Source organism: Podarcis raffonei, chromosome 5 (assembly GCF_027172205.1).
Source record: "Podarcis raffonei isolate rPodRaf1 chromosome 5, rPodRaf1.pri, whole genome shotgun sequence".
Lineage (NCBI taxonomy): Eukaryota > Metazoa > Chordata > Lepidosauria > Squamata > Lacertidae > Podarcis > Podarcis raffonei.
Window position 1 is genome coordinate 96,733,780 of NC_070606.1, and position 13,943 is coordinate 96,747,722.

The window sequence follows — 13,943 nt, forward strand, 5'->3', positions numbered from 1 at the left end:
CTGGATACTGGGAGCTTGGAGGGGGAGGAGGATGAAGAAGAGAAAACAGGCAGGTGCCCCAGCACCATAGCTGTCAACTTTCAGATTTGAAAATAAAGGATCAGCAGCCAAAATAAGGGATCAGCAGCCTCACCTGTCCCAGGCACTCCTGTCTTCCACTGCCTCCCACAGTTTGGTCAAACTCATGCTGGTAGCTTCGAGAACACTGTCCAACCATCTCGTCCTCATGGTTCAATGTTACTAGTGAGCAAAGTTACCCAGTCAGGATTTGAATCTTGGTCCTAACTTTTGGGGTTAAGTTTCTATTTAGCTGTCCATTAATACTGACAAACCATATCTCCCATTCATCTCTCAGATCCCCTTGTAAATCTAAAGTACTGACTTCACCACATCCTGCGGTAAAAAAATTCCCCAAGTTAATTACACATTGTGTGAAGCTACAGCATTCCTACTATCAGCTTAAGTGACACATTCACTCTCACTTCTCTCTCTCTCTCTCTCTCACACACACACACACACACACATTCTTAAGGAATGGCTGAGCTGGAGGAGTGGGGCCAATGATCAAGAGACAGGGTTAGATTCTGGGGAAGGTTCTGGTTGGTCATCAAGGGGGTAGAGTGACTCCCCTATGAAGACAGGTTGCAGCGTTTGGGACTTTCGGGTTTAGATCAGGGTTTCCCAAACTTAGGTCTCCAGCTGTTTTTGGACTACAACTCCCATCACCCCTCGTTAGCAGAAACAATGGTCAGGGACGATGGGAATTGTAGTCCAAAAAGAGCTGGAGACCCAAGTGTGGGGAAACTCTGGTTCAGATAAAAGGTGAGTAAGAGGTGACACAAAAGAAGCTTATAAAATTGTGCCTGGCATGTAAAACAACCAGAAACCCTTTTGTTAGGTACTTTAGGTCAAGACATACCAAAGGAAATGAGGACTTTGTTTATGTATGCCACTACAACAGCAAGAATGTTGATTGCACAAAATTGGAAGACTGGAGAAATACCAAAAATGACAGATAGACTAAGAGAAAAAGACAACAGAGACACTGAAAAAGACTGGGAACCATTCATACTATATTTGCAGAAACAAAGACAGTCAATAGACTTGATGGCAGGATTTAAATAAACATTCACATTATTAGCATTAGAAAATGTTTAGAAGATAGTGAAATAGGATGGTGTATTTACTGTTATTTTTATGTCTTTAGGCTTGAAGTTATGTTATTAATAACTTTTTCTGTTAAGAGAGAGCAAAGTGGGTGAAAATAGAAACAAACCGGAAGCGGAAGTTGGGGGAAGCCTTGGAGGGGAGGGAGGAAGGAATGTATAGCAAATGTTAAGAATTTGAGATGTATGTAATGAATGAAAAAGAAAAATGAATATATATATATATATATATATATATATATATTAATTGTGCCTGGCCTAGAGTAAGCGGATAGAGAGAAGATTTTCTCCCTCTCTCGTAACACTAGAGTTTCGTTCCAATGAAGTTGAATGTTGGATAATTTAGGACTGATAAATGACAGTCCTTCTTCACGCAGCACGTAGAGAAACGGTGGAACTTGAGCTTCCACAGGAGGCAGTGATGGCCCCCAACCTGAACGGCTTATAAAGAGGATGGGACAAATTCTTGGAGGAGGGGGCTATCGATGGACACTCCGGCCATGTTGGCTCTGCTCTGCCTCCACAGTTTGCTGCTGAATGCAAGTTCATGGAAACCGCAGGAGGGAAGAGGGCTCTTGTGCTCATGTTCTGCTTGCTGGCTTCCCACAGGCATCTGCTTGGCCACTGCAAGAACAGCATGCTGGACTAGATGGGCCATTGGCCTGATCCAGGAAGCTCTTCCTATGTTCTTATGTCCAAGATGGGTGTTGGGATATGAGTACAACGCAGCTGCAAACAAGCAGCTCGATGTTTACATCACATGATGTGGCTGGTCCTGGGAAAGAATGGACCAGGCAGTTCACACAGGGATTTGTTCTGTGTGTAATATGAGACCTTCCTGTTGCGTGTGTGAAGGAAGTCTCAGGCTGTTGCTCGGAGGAGACTGAACTGAACGGACACGTTTATGTACAGCTGTAAAGTCAGAAATAAACCGTAGAAATGTAATAGACCTTCTGACTATCTTCTTTCTCCTGCTGGTATGCAAGGGGAGAAGGGGGTGTGCATCTTCCACGCTGGGGGATGTCGCCTATCAAGACCTCTCTGGACTGCTGTGATGCCAGTCAGAGTAGGTCACCAGAGACAAGCCCCGGGAGCCTGGAGAGGGGCCAGCCTCTCCCGAGGGGGCATGTTTTCCAACAATGGGTCCTGTCCCTGGAATGTTGACTATGCAGAATCATAGGATCGTAGAACTGTAGAATTGGAAGGGACCCCTGAGAGTCATCAATAAAATAATAACAACAACTTATTTATACCCACACTGCCATCTACTGGGTCTGCAAATAATACCATGAATACACACAAGTGTACTCTTAGTTTTATTTTCCAATAAGTATGCAAACATGAGATTATCACACCTGAATTGATAGCTATGCAGAACAGGATTTCACACTAACATTGAAACTATTTTCCGAACATCCAGCTTCACGATCTGCATAACTGGTTTTTCCTGTAGATAAAGGGAAAAGCCATTAACCAGATCCAAGATAAATAAAAAGCTCATCACATGTTATTTCAGCCCTCCAGCAAAATTGACACCTCCCAAGATCTTACAAACTCCTACTTACCTTATGTTAATCCTCTCTACACACTTTCCTGCCGCCTCCGCTGTTCTTTGTCATAGATCTGTATGGAAACAAAAAGGTATAAAAACAAAGGCAGCTCATTTGTTCAAGGTTCTCACTCCATCCTTGTTCCATGAGGGGGGACCCTGTTGCAACAGTCCCCCCCCCCCCCCGTTCTTTCAATAAAGATCAGACTTTGCTTTCCTGAATCCTGGTGTTGGTTTCTGTCATTTCCCGACCGGAGTGGAGCCTAACCAACAGTGCTCTTCTGAGGGTTTTGGTCCTCCCTACGAGGCTGCGACACCTTTATAGGGAATATTAATTTCATATTTCACTGTAAATAAGTCGTTTCCTTGACAGAACACATTTTTTGTATGATGTGCCTGTTTGGTCAGAAAACTGCATTGTGAAATACATGGGGTCGTGCCCACCAGCTATGTCCTGCTGTCATAGGGGCCATGACGGCACATGGATTAGCCACTCCCCTGCCATGAATGTGCACACTGGCCAGGTATCCAAGCATCAGAAAATAGTCTATGACTGTTGCAAGTCACTCTCAACCAGCTGAAAGTGGTGTTGGAATTAGAAATACTAAGTAATGATTATAAAATCTTATCAAAAATGTATAAAGTGCTGCTGGAATGGTATACAAAAGACGAAGAAGTTAAATCGGGCAAGAGATTTTGATATAATATACAATTTGATGACTGGACAAAATTATGGAATGAAAGATTAAGATTTACGGCATGTACTGCGTCAAAGGAAAATGTTATGAAAATGGTATATAGATGGTATATCACACCAGCAAAACTTGCAAAAATATACAAAACTTTGATTCCTGGCTAAAAACGTGGACTAACATAGGGAGCAGCAGCCCCACGCGGCTCTCTGATGTTGCAGACAGCTACAGCTTAATATTGCTCGTTTCAAATGCCCTTGCCGTGCTTTTTAGAGATAGTAGTTTTGAGCTAGTAGTTTTATTGCCTGTTAAGCTTTAGCTAACACCGACTTCGACTCCAGCCTGAGTGATTTATTACCTCCTTATCTTATCGGCATTTGGCTGCTGGAGGTTTGCCTACCACAACGAAACATCTTTCCAAGTGCAACTATAATAGAGGAGAGAGGAAGAGAGAGGAAGGGAGGAAGAGAGAGTACTGAGCTTTACTTACACTTCGGAACTCTACGCAGCTGGCGGGGCTCAGCGGGGGCAGTAAATTAATGTTAACATCACTGGAGGGCTTTCAACGCCGTCGGGAAGTATCACTACATAGTCTCTACATAGTCTCTTCGGCAAGTAAGATGGCGGTTCAAGCCAGATAGGATTTCATCGCCCTCCTCCCCTCAACGTTTCATCTGCCACGGTCGTTGTAAGTAATGCCGCTGTAAAAATTTATTTCATCTATCCCCCTCTATCTCTGACCGCTAGTTCGTGAACTGTTGGAAAGTCTGGCATGCAGTGGACCACAGCCACTTCTAATTAATTAACTAGACGTGGAGCTTCTGGGGGAGAGCGTTATTTAACGAGAGGAGTGCTAATTCCAGCTTGTCTAATTGGGACTAAGCAGTGCTATTTCTACATCCACATTTCCCACATAGCTCCATATACTCTACGGAGATGGTGCTCACCAGACAGAAATGTAAAGTTTTGGGGATCTCCCCAATGCAGAGGGTTGAATCACCACCAGTAACCTCACAGACGAAAATTTGGCACTATTTTAAGCCTAAAACAAAAACGCCCATATGCTCCGAGTCCCCACTTCTCCACGAGTGGTCTATTGACCGAACATGGTATGGGAAGGAACCTGATATTGGTGAGGAGAGAGAGGGGATCAGTCTGGCAATGGAGATGGCTCAGATAGTCTCCCAATCTAGTGCCATCGACACTCTCGTAGAACATGAGCAAGAACGAAATTTGAAACGTCTGGAAGTCACACTAGATGGATCAGTCAATGTAGCCAGCCCCAGCGAAAAGGCTAGGATGGAACCCTCAAGTGCGACGAGAACAGAGGAAAATCCAAGTCAGCTAAAAGGAGCCTGCTGGGACACAGATAGCAATATCTGTATCCTGATTGGGCTTTTCAATGAAATGATGAAAGAATGCCAAATGCACATAAGTAAAGAATTAGGACCAATTAGGAACTTTCTTACGGAATGTGTGGGTTTGCTAGTAAGCCTGACTGAGTTCATCAGGAAGGGAGCAATCTCACACACCCCCACTCCAGCGGCTGAAATTCCAACAGAGCCCAGTAGCTCAGAGAAGGTCCCAAAGAGAGCCACTCCCATGTCTACCAACAGTCGAGTCACACACCCCTCACCTAAAAAGAAGCATCGCCACCAGAGAATACACCCACTTCACATGAAGAAGTCTAAAAACATAAAAGTGGGAAGGCAGACTAAGAGTCATACACGAATTAAGAAATTGAATTTTTCCAAGCTATTCAAGCTCTTGGAGAATCCCACAATAAAGGAATCAAATACAAAGAATACTAAACCCGTGACCCCAAAACAGATCATTATCCAGCAACCTAAAGTGACAAGCGCATCACAATCCCCTAACCCTCAATCAACGAAAGATCGGAACGAACAACTAGATAAAGACCGGCAAACCTCCTCTGCTACTGTGGAGAATATCACCTCCATTCGCAATAAGATAACTCAGAACAATCAAACGCTGATCCTCAACAGAAGCAGATTGGTTATTTGCCCTATGTACAACCGTACAGAATTACATTCACTGGACCAACAAAGAACGTATATACTTAAAAAAATTGACTTAGTACTCAGAGGCCTCCTACTACAAGGTAATGTTATCAATGTAGATTTTCTTCCAAATGACAATAAGTATAATCGAGTGATGCTGACATTTAAAGATGACTCGTCCGCAAAACAGATATTAATTAATAAGGAGAAACTGCAAAGGGTGGGCCTGATAGTGACTCACCTATTTGAAGTGCCCGGCCCCCCCCCTCGCAACTCATCAAATTAAATAAGAAAGACATCTATTCAAAGGTGGTGGAAAACAATAAAGCTGAATATCAGAATAACCACCAGTCGCCTCACGAACTGGACACCCCCACACACAACTTCTCCTTTGAAGAAAATACCTTAATTAGTCAATTTTGGACATTCCCACCTTTAATACAAGCTGAAATCCTAGAAAGATTAGAAACGCTAAGAAATAAGCTGGCCGGGAGAGACTTATATAAGGAAACTAAGGTGGATGTCCAAAGAAAGAGCAAGAGCCCTCCCAAAACGATCATCTCACAAGAACCCGATTCAGCGGCTCGTCGACCACGTAACCTTCAGATAAAGGCAGAGATTAATCTACCTGCAATTAAGAAAGTACAACTCACAAAGGAGAACAATGCATCGCTCCCTATAAGGAAAAACATGCCTAAGGAAACCTCACCAGGCTTCTGGTCCAAAATGAGATATTTAGATGAAGCGGAATTAGGCTACAATCAGGTAGAGTATCCCCAGGAGGAGGCCTTGTATAGCAAAGGCCCAGTCTCTACCAATGTGAGCACTCTATATTTACCATCTGACACCACAGAATACCTGGGCAACTCTCCATGTAAGGATGATAGTCGGCTGCCACGTGGAATGGTAAACTCCAACAGTACCTTGGAAGATAATTGACAAGGAGTGGATCTTGGTAAAGACAACCTTAGCTTTTTATCATGGAATATCGCAGGATGGCAAAAAAAGGCAGCTGATCCATCCTTCGCTAAATTTATCCAAGGTTACGACATAGTATTTTTACAGGAGACATGGCTCACAGGGGACCTAGAAGTTAACGGCTTTTCCTCAATGTCCCTCACAGGATCCCCAAGCACTAAAGGGGGGAGAGTCAAGGGTGGCCTAGGCATTTTAATATCTACAAGGTTGAGGGCGTCCTTAGTAAAGTTAGAGACACTGAAACATCTGGCTATGGCCGTACTAGTGAAAAGCAGATTCTTCACCCTGCTATTGATTAATGTATATCTTCCCCCCTAAAGAGGCAAGCAGCTGATTAAAAACACCTGGCATGGGCTGGAAACATACATTGATGGTTTGATGAATCATACCCTTACAGCTTCAGTGCTAGTGGCTGGTGATTTTAATGCCAGAATTGGCCAGTCTGACGAAGCACTATATGCACACTTCCACGACTCGCCACCCATCGTGGAAGAAAACCATCTTATACCTACCAGACTCTCAAAAGATAAGGGATGTAATTATGCAGGTCTGTGCCTATTGTGTCTTTCTAACAAGCTGGACCTGGTCATACTAAATGGGCACAAGAATGGGGAGACTTGTGGGGAATTTACTTTTATATCAAATGCAGGAGCTTCCACTATCGACTATGTTATGGTATCATTTAATCTCTTAAATAGAGCCCTTGAGTGCAAAGTGGAGGAGAGGGTTGATAGTGATAATTTACCGCTCTGCCTCCTCCTGGATGCAAGAAAAGACTTATTTTGCAACGATAAACTTGAAGCCCCCAGGTCCTCCAACATGGAGTTGAGATACTCACGTATTATATGGTCCGAAAAGCTGAATGCCGAAACATCTGAAAGGCTATATTCGGACATATTCCTCATGAGAAGAGATAATCTCTTAAACTCACCATGTTCTGATTCCAGAATAATCTTGTTCCAGGATCTGATCTCACTTTTGCAACCCCACCTGACCCAAAAAAAGACATCGCGCCAACCTTTATTCCCCAACAAATCCAAACCCTGGTTTGATCAGGAATGTATTGCTACGAAGCGTTCTTTGCTGGATAAGTACAGGAATTACAAATCAGCGAACTTACCCCTGCTTCCTGCGGAATGGTTCGAAGCCAAACGTAAATATAAAGATCTGATTAAAAAGAAAAAGCTTCAGGCCCAAAGGGGGGAGTGGCAACGTTTATTAGAGGCCTCTCGAAGGAAAGACTCAGCAACTTTTTGGAAAATAGTCGCGAAAAGTTGGCAAGACTCCCCGATTGAAATTGATTATACTATACCAGTTGGGATTTGGGAGGCTTACTTTCTATCCTTATATACATCAAATCAACATCTGAAGGCCATGCCCCCAGCTCCGAGTGATATTGGCGCCGAATGGCCCCCAGTAGCAACAGAAGAGATCTATAGGCTCATCCAATCCCTTAAACCTGGAAAAGCACCCGGCGTAGACAATATTACACCGGAACTCCTTAAGGCTAATGTTGAATGGTGGGCCCCTGTGCTAGCTGCCCTATTTACCAGCATAGATCATTCGGCCACTTTCCCTGAGGACTGGGGACTAGCAATCATCATCCCTTTATTCAAGAAAGGGAGCCGATCAGATCCGGCTAATTACAGGCCAATCAGCCTCCTAAGTATCATTAGCAAATTGTACGCTGCCCACCTATGCGACAAATTAGTGGACTGGTTGGAACAAGACCACATTCTTTCAGAAGCACAGGCTGGTTTTAGGGCAAATCGGTCAACTTTAGACCAGGGCCTTGTTCTCCAACATCTTGTGGAGAAATATACATCAAGAAAAGGAGGTTCCCTATCCGTGGCCTTTATAGATTTCAAATCTGCTTTTGATTTAATACCGAGGGACAGGCTTTGGGGAAAGCTAAGAGCCGCAAATATAAACAAACGCCTACTGTATCTCATCCACAGTCTATATGAAAATACACGGATCCGGGTAAGGTGTGACCGACAGGGCCACCTATCCAAGGAAATCCAAATCCACCAGGGGGTCAGGCAAGGGTGTGTCCTTGCGCCTACTCTATTTAACTTCTATATCAACTTGCTAGTAGGAAATATGGAGAAAGAAAATGCCCATCCCCCCAAATTGGCTGGTACGCCCCTCCCGGTCCTTTTATATGCGGATGACACAGTCTTAATGTCTTTTTCCTGTGTTGGATTAAGAAAACTTTTGAGATCTCTTACCAAATATTGCAGCATCGAACAACTAGCAATTAACTACAACAAATCCAAAGTCATGGTGTTCTCTAAAAAAAGGAGGCGGCATAAATGGAGAATAGACAATCGCTCAATAGAACAGGTAGCAACCTTTAAATACCTGGGTGTAACCTTCCAGGAAAGGGGCTCCTGGCGCTTTCAGATTAATAATACTATTGCAAATGCAGAAAGATCTACCAAAGCGTTAATAAGATTCTTCTATGGGAAAGGGGGTCAACACATACCGGCAGCCTCCCAGGTCTTTGCTGCCAAAATACTATCACAATTGTTATATGGATCCCAGATCTGCAGCTTTAAAAACCTTACTCTCTTAGAGGCATTCCAAACTAAGTTTTTCCGCTGCCTGCTGGGGATCCCCTCTTGCGTATCCAACATAGCGGTCCGTTTGGAGGTTGGGCAAATTCCTATCAGTACTCGGATATGGATATTGAAGATCCATTATTGGCGAAAGCTTATTTTCTTCCCGGTTGGGCTGGCACCTTTAACCTTACTAGATACCTACCAATCCAAATGGAAAGCTACACTGCTGGAAAAGCTTAAAGGCTTGGGGATCCCACAGCAGACCCTGATAGCGACAGGCTTCGAGAAAACTAGGACTACAATTCGCCAGCGTATCTGGGACGTAGAATTACAATGCCACATGAGCGAAATGATTAAACATCCAGCAATAAGGGACCATGGGAGAGGTTTCTCTCCAGCTAACTATCTGTCAGGTCTTCAGGTACCCAAATACAGACGGTCTTTTACCCTCGCCAGATTCAACGTTCTCCCTTCTGCCTTACTTCAGGGCAGATTTGAGGGTAAACCATACACAGCACGGGTCTGCCCTTGTGGCTCGTTGGAAGTTGAAACTGCTTCACATGTACTATTACGTTGTCGTTTTTATGAGGATATACGTTTGATTTTTATTACACCTGTTTTGCAAAAGTCCAGGAAAGAATCGGAACACCATAGTTTAAAACTACTGCTAGAGGACAAGAATCCCAAGACTACATTAAGTGTAGCTAAATTCTGTGCGTCTGCAATCAATCGCAGGAAGCAAGTGGTATCCCATAGTGACCAAACCCCTAAATGTTAATTACAGGGGGCACGCTAATAATTAATTTTAATTTTATATTTAAATCCTTGTTATATTCATATTGTCCTTTGTATTTCTGATATTTTTTATGATCTGTGATATTGTGTGTGTTGATGCTGGTCTGTGACCGTATTAATAAATTCATTCATTCACACCAGTAAAACTTGCAAAAATGTACAAAACGTGTAATAAGTGTTGGAAGTGTAAAGAAAAAGAAGAGACATTTTTTCATATGTGGTGGGAATGTAAAAGAGTGAAAGGCTTCTGGGAAATGATTTATAATGAATTGAAAAAGATGTTGAAATATACATTTGTTAAGAAACCGGAGGCTTTTCTTTTAGGAATTGTAGGAAATGAAATATGTAAAAAAGATTGTAAACTTTTCCAATACGCAGTAACAGAGGCGAGAATACTTATGGCCCAAAAATGGAAAGAATTACCGACGGTTGAAGAATGGAGATTGAAATTGACGGACTTTGCAGAATTGGATAAACTAACGGGGAAGATTCGATATTTGCGAGACCAGAAGTTCACAGAGGATTGGGGAAAATTTACAGATTATCTGAAAAGTATATGTGATGATCAGACAACGCTTGTAGGCTTTCAAGAGGTTCTATGAAAATATGAGGAATATTGTAAAAAAGGGAATAAGATTGGGGAGGTTATATTTTAAACGCAATATTAAAATTAGGAAATGTGTGAATAAATAAACAAAACGGAAGATTGGCAGAGAAACTGGGGGAAGTCAATAATAATAATAAATAATAAATTTTATTTATATCCCGCCCTCCCCAGCCAAAGCTGGGCTCAGGGCGGCTAACAACAATAAAACAATACAAAAGTACAACACAAACAACACTCTAAAATCATTCATTATAAAATTAATTAAATTCAAGCCACTGGCCACTATTGGGCCAGAGCTCCGCGAAGATTGCCGAGGGAGGGAGTCAGGCTGTGCCCTGGCCAAAGGCCTGGCGGAACAGCTCTGTCTTGCAGGCCCTGCGGAAAGATGTCAAGTCCCGCAGGGCCCTAGTCTCTTGTGACAGAGTGTTCCACCAGGTCGGAGCCACAGCCGAAAAAGCCCTGGCTCTAGTTGAGGCCAGCCTAACTTCTCTGTGGCCTGGGACCTTCAAGATATTTTTATTTGAAGACCGTAAGTTTCTCTGTGGGGCATACCAGGAGAGGCGGTCCCGTAGGTACGAGGGTCCAAGGCCGTATAGGGCTTTAAAGGTTAAAACCAGCACCTTAAACCTGATCCTGTACTCCACCGGGAGCCAGTGCAGTTGATATAGCACCGGATGAATGTGATCTCGCAGCGAAGACCCCGTAAGGAGTCTCGCTGCAGCATTCTGCACCCGCTGGAGTTTCTGGGTCAGTCTTAAGGGCAGCCCCACGTAGAGCGAGTTACAATAATCCAGTCTGGAGGTGACCGTCGCGTGGATCACAGTGGCTAGGTCAGGGCGAGAGAGGTAAGGAGCCAACTGCTTAGCTTGGCGGAGATGGAAAAATGCCGCCTTTGTTATAGCTGCAATCTGCGCCTCCATGGAAAGGGAGGTGTCGAAGATTACACCCAAACTCTTAACGGACGGTGCTGGCACTAACTGCGCCCCCGCAAGAGATGGGAGTTGCCCCCCCAATCCCATATTGTCCCGTCCCAGCCACAGGACCTCTGTCTTCGAGGGATTTAGCTTCAACCGGCTCCCACGTAACCATCCAGCCACAGCTTCCAGACATCTGGTCAGTGTGTCTGGGGCCGAGTCAGGATGGCCATCCATCAACAGATAGAGTTGGGTGTCATCGGCATACTGATGGCAACCCAGCCCAAAACTCCGGGCAAACTGGGCGAGGGGGCGCATAAAGATGTTGAAAAGCATTGGGGAGAGTATCGCACCCTGAGGTACTCCACACACCAAGGAGTGGCGCGATGACAATTCCCCCCCAAGCGCCACCCTCTGTCCCCGACCAGAGAGAAACGAGCGCAGCCATTGAAGGACTGTGCCCTGGATCCCCACGTCGGCAAGGCGGTGGTCCAGAAGTTCATGATCGACCATGTCGAAAGCTGCTGACAGATCTAGAAGAATCAGCAGCCCCGACCCGCCTCGATCCAGCTGTCTACGAAGATCATCTGTTAGGGCAACCAGAGCTGTCTCGGTCCCATGACCAGCGCGGAAGCCAGACTGGAATGGATCCAGAGCCGATGTTTCATCCAGAAACCCACCAAGCTGTTCAGCAACCGCTCTCTCAATCACCTTACCCAGGAACGGAAGATTCGAAACCGGGCGGTAATTGGATAGATCTAAAGGATCTAATGATGTTTTCTTTAAGAGCGGGCGCACCACTGCCTCCTTCAGTTCCCCTGGGAATGTCCCCGTGCCAAGGGACAAATTGATGATATCCCCCAGGAGGGCCCGCACCTCGTCTGGACACGCTCTAATCAGCCAAGACGGGCACGGGTCAAAAAGAAGAAGATTATGTTATAAATTCTGATATTGGTTATATAAATTTGTATTTGAAAATGAATAAAAATATTATATAAAAAAGAAAGAAAGTGGTGTTGGAATTGTCACAGAATTGTTATTGTGTACAGTGGGACCTCGGGTTACATAAGCTTCAGGTTACAGACGCTTCAGGTTACAGACTCCGCTAACCCAGAAATAGTGTTTCTGGTTAAGAACTTTGCTTCAGTTGGAAAACAAAACCCCTAGGTGGCTGTCACCAATGGAAGCTAAGGAAGTGAAAAAACTTAATATGGAATCTAAATGGCCAAAATACTGGGAAATTATAGAACAAGAGGGGGGGAAAGTGAAACTACAGAGTTATGAGAAATTGAAGTCTAAAGTAAGAGATTGGCTTCATTATTACCAGATAAATGAAGTATTCAAACAAGACAGGAAAATTGGCTTTCAGGTGGAGAGATCAAAATTAGAAACAGAATTGTTAGAACCCAATACTAAGAATTTGTCAAGAATGTACAACTTGCTGCTGAAATGGAATACACAAGATGAAACGGTTAAATCAGCTATGATTAAATGGGCACAAGACATTGGTCATGACATTATGTTTGCTGACTGGGAACAGTTATGGACCACCGGTATAAAGTTTACGGCATGTAATGCCTTAAGAGAGAATATTATGAAAATGATTTATAGGTGGTACATGACCCCAGTCAAGCTTGCAAAAATCTATCATTTGCCCAATAATAAATGCTGGAAATGCAATGAAACGGAAGGTTCTTTCTACCACCTTTGGTGGTCGTGCCCAAGGATTAAGGTCTTCTGAGAAATGATCTATAATGAAATTAAGAAGGTTCTTAAGTGTACCTTTCATAAGAAACCAGAGGCTTTTCTCCTGGGCATGGTGGGCCAATTGGTGTCAAGGAAAGATAGGACGTTCTTTATGTATGCTACAACAGCAGCAAGAGTTCTTTTAGCAAAGTATTGGAAGACACAAGAACTACCCACGCTGGAAGAGTGGCAGACGAAGGTGATAGACTACATGGAACTGGCTGAGATGACTGGCAGAATCCGTGACCAAGGAAAAGAGACGGTGGAAGAAGATTGGAAGAAATACAAAGTTTATCTTAAGAACTGTTGTAAAAGATGCTTCAGGTTAAGAACAGTTTCAGGTTAAGAACGGACCTCCAGAACGAATGACGTACTTAACGCGAGGTACCACTGCATTAGCATTCTGGGTCACTTTTTAAAAAACGAAACCCTAAGCCACTGGGGGGGAAACAAACACTGAAAACTAGGATAAAACAACCTAAAATGCACAGGTTTTACACACAAACACACAGGTGAATGCCACAAAGGGGAGCCACCACTGAGAAGGCCCTGCTCTCCCCAGCTCCCTCTGAGGGGGTGCATGGAGAAGACCCTCAGGTGACATATGCTGGTGCCCCCTCACACCACGTCAAGACCTCAGATTTCCCACTGATTCCTCATCTCTCTCTCCCTGAGGACGTTAAAAAAAAAACTGCTTTTCGATGTGAACCAGGAAATGCCCCATCCGGAAAACGAAAGGCGCTCCTCTCTCCTTTTCCTACCTCTGGATTCAAAGCCGAGTCCCCGCTTCCACCATAGAGATGCCTAAATGTAGAGCGCCACCCCCTAGACGCTCGTCGAAAACCATGGTCCCAAAGGCCGCTTGCCGGTCACATGACCGGATGCCGCGCACACGAACCTCGGCGAAGCCG

General features: G+C 44.2%; 1 long non-coding RNA gene across 1 annotated transcript; it reads right to left on the reverse strand.

Moving 5' to 3' along the window:
- Positions 1-1,402: 1,402 nt before the first annotated feature.
- On the reverse strand, positions 1,403-13,936 carry LOC128414882 (uncharacterized). The gene is made up of 3 exons (XR_008330752.1): positions 13,794-13,936; positions 2,732-2,789; positions 1,403-2,613 (listed from the first exon to the last, which is right to left on the reverse strand). It is a non-coding gene; the product is annotated as an uncharacterized LOC128414882 (long non-coding RNA).
- Positions 13,937-13,943: the final 7 nt, after the last annotated feature.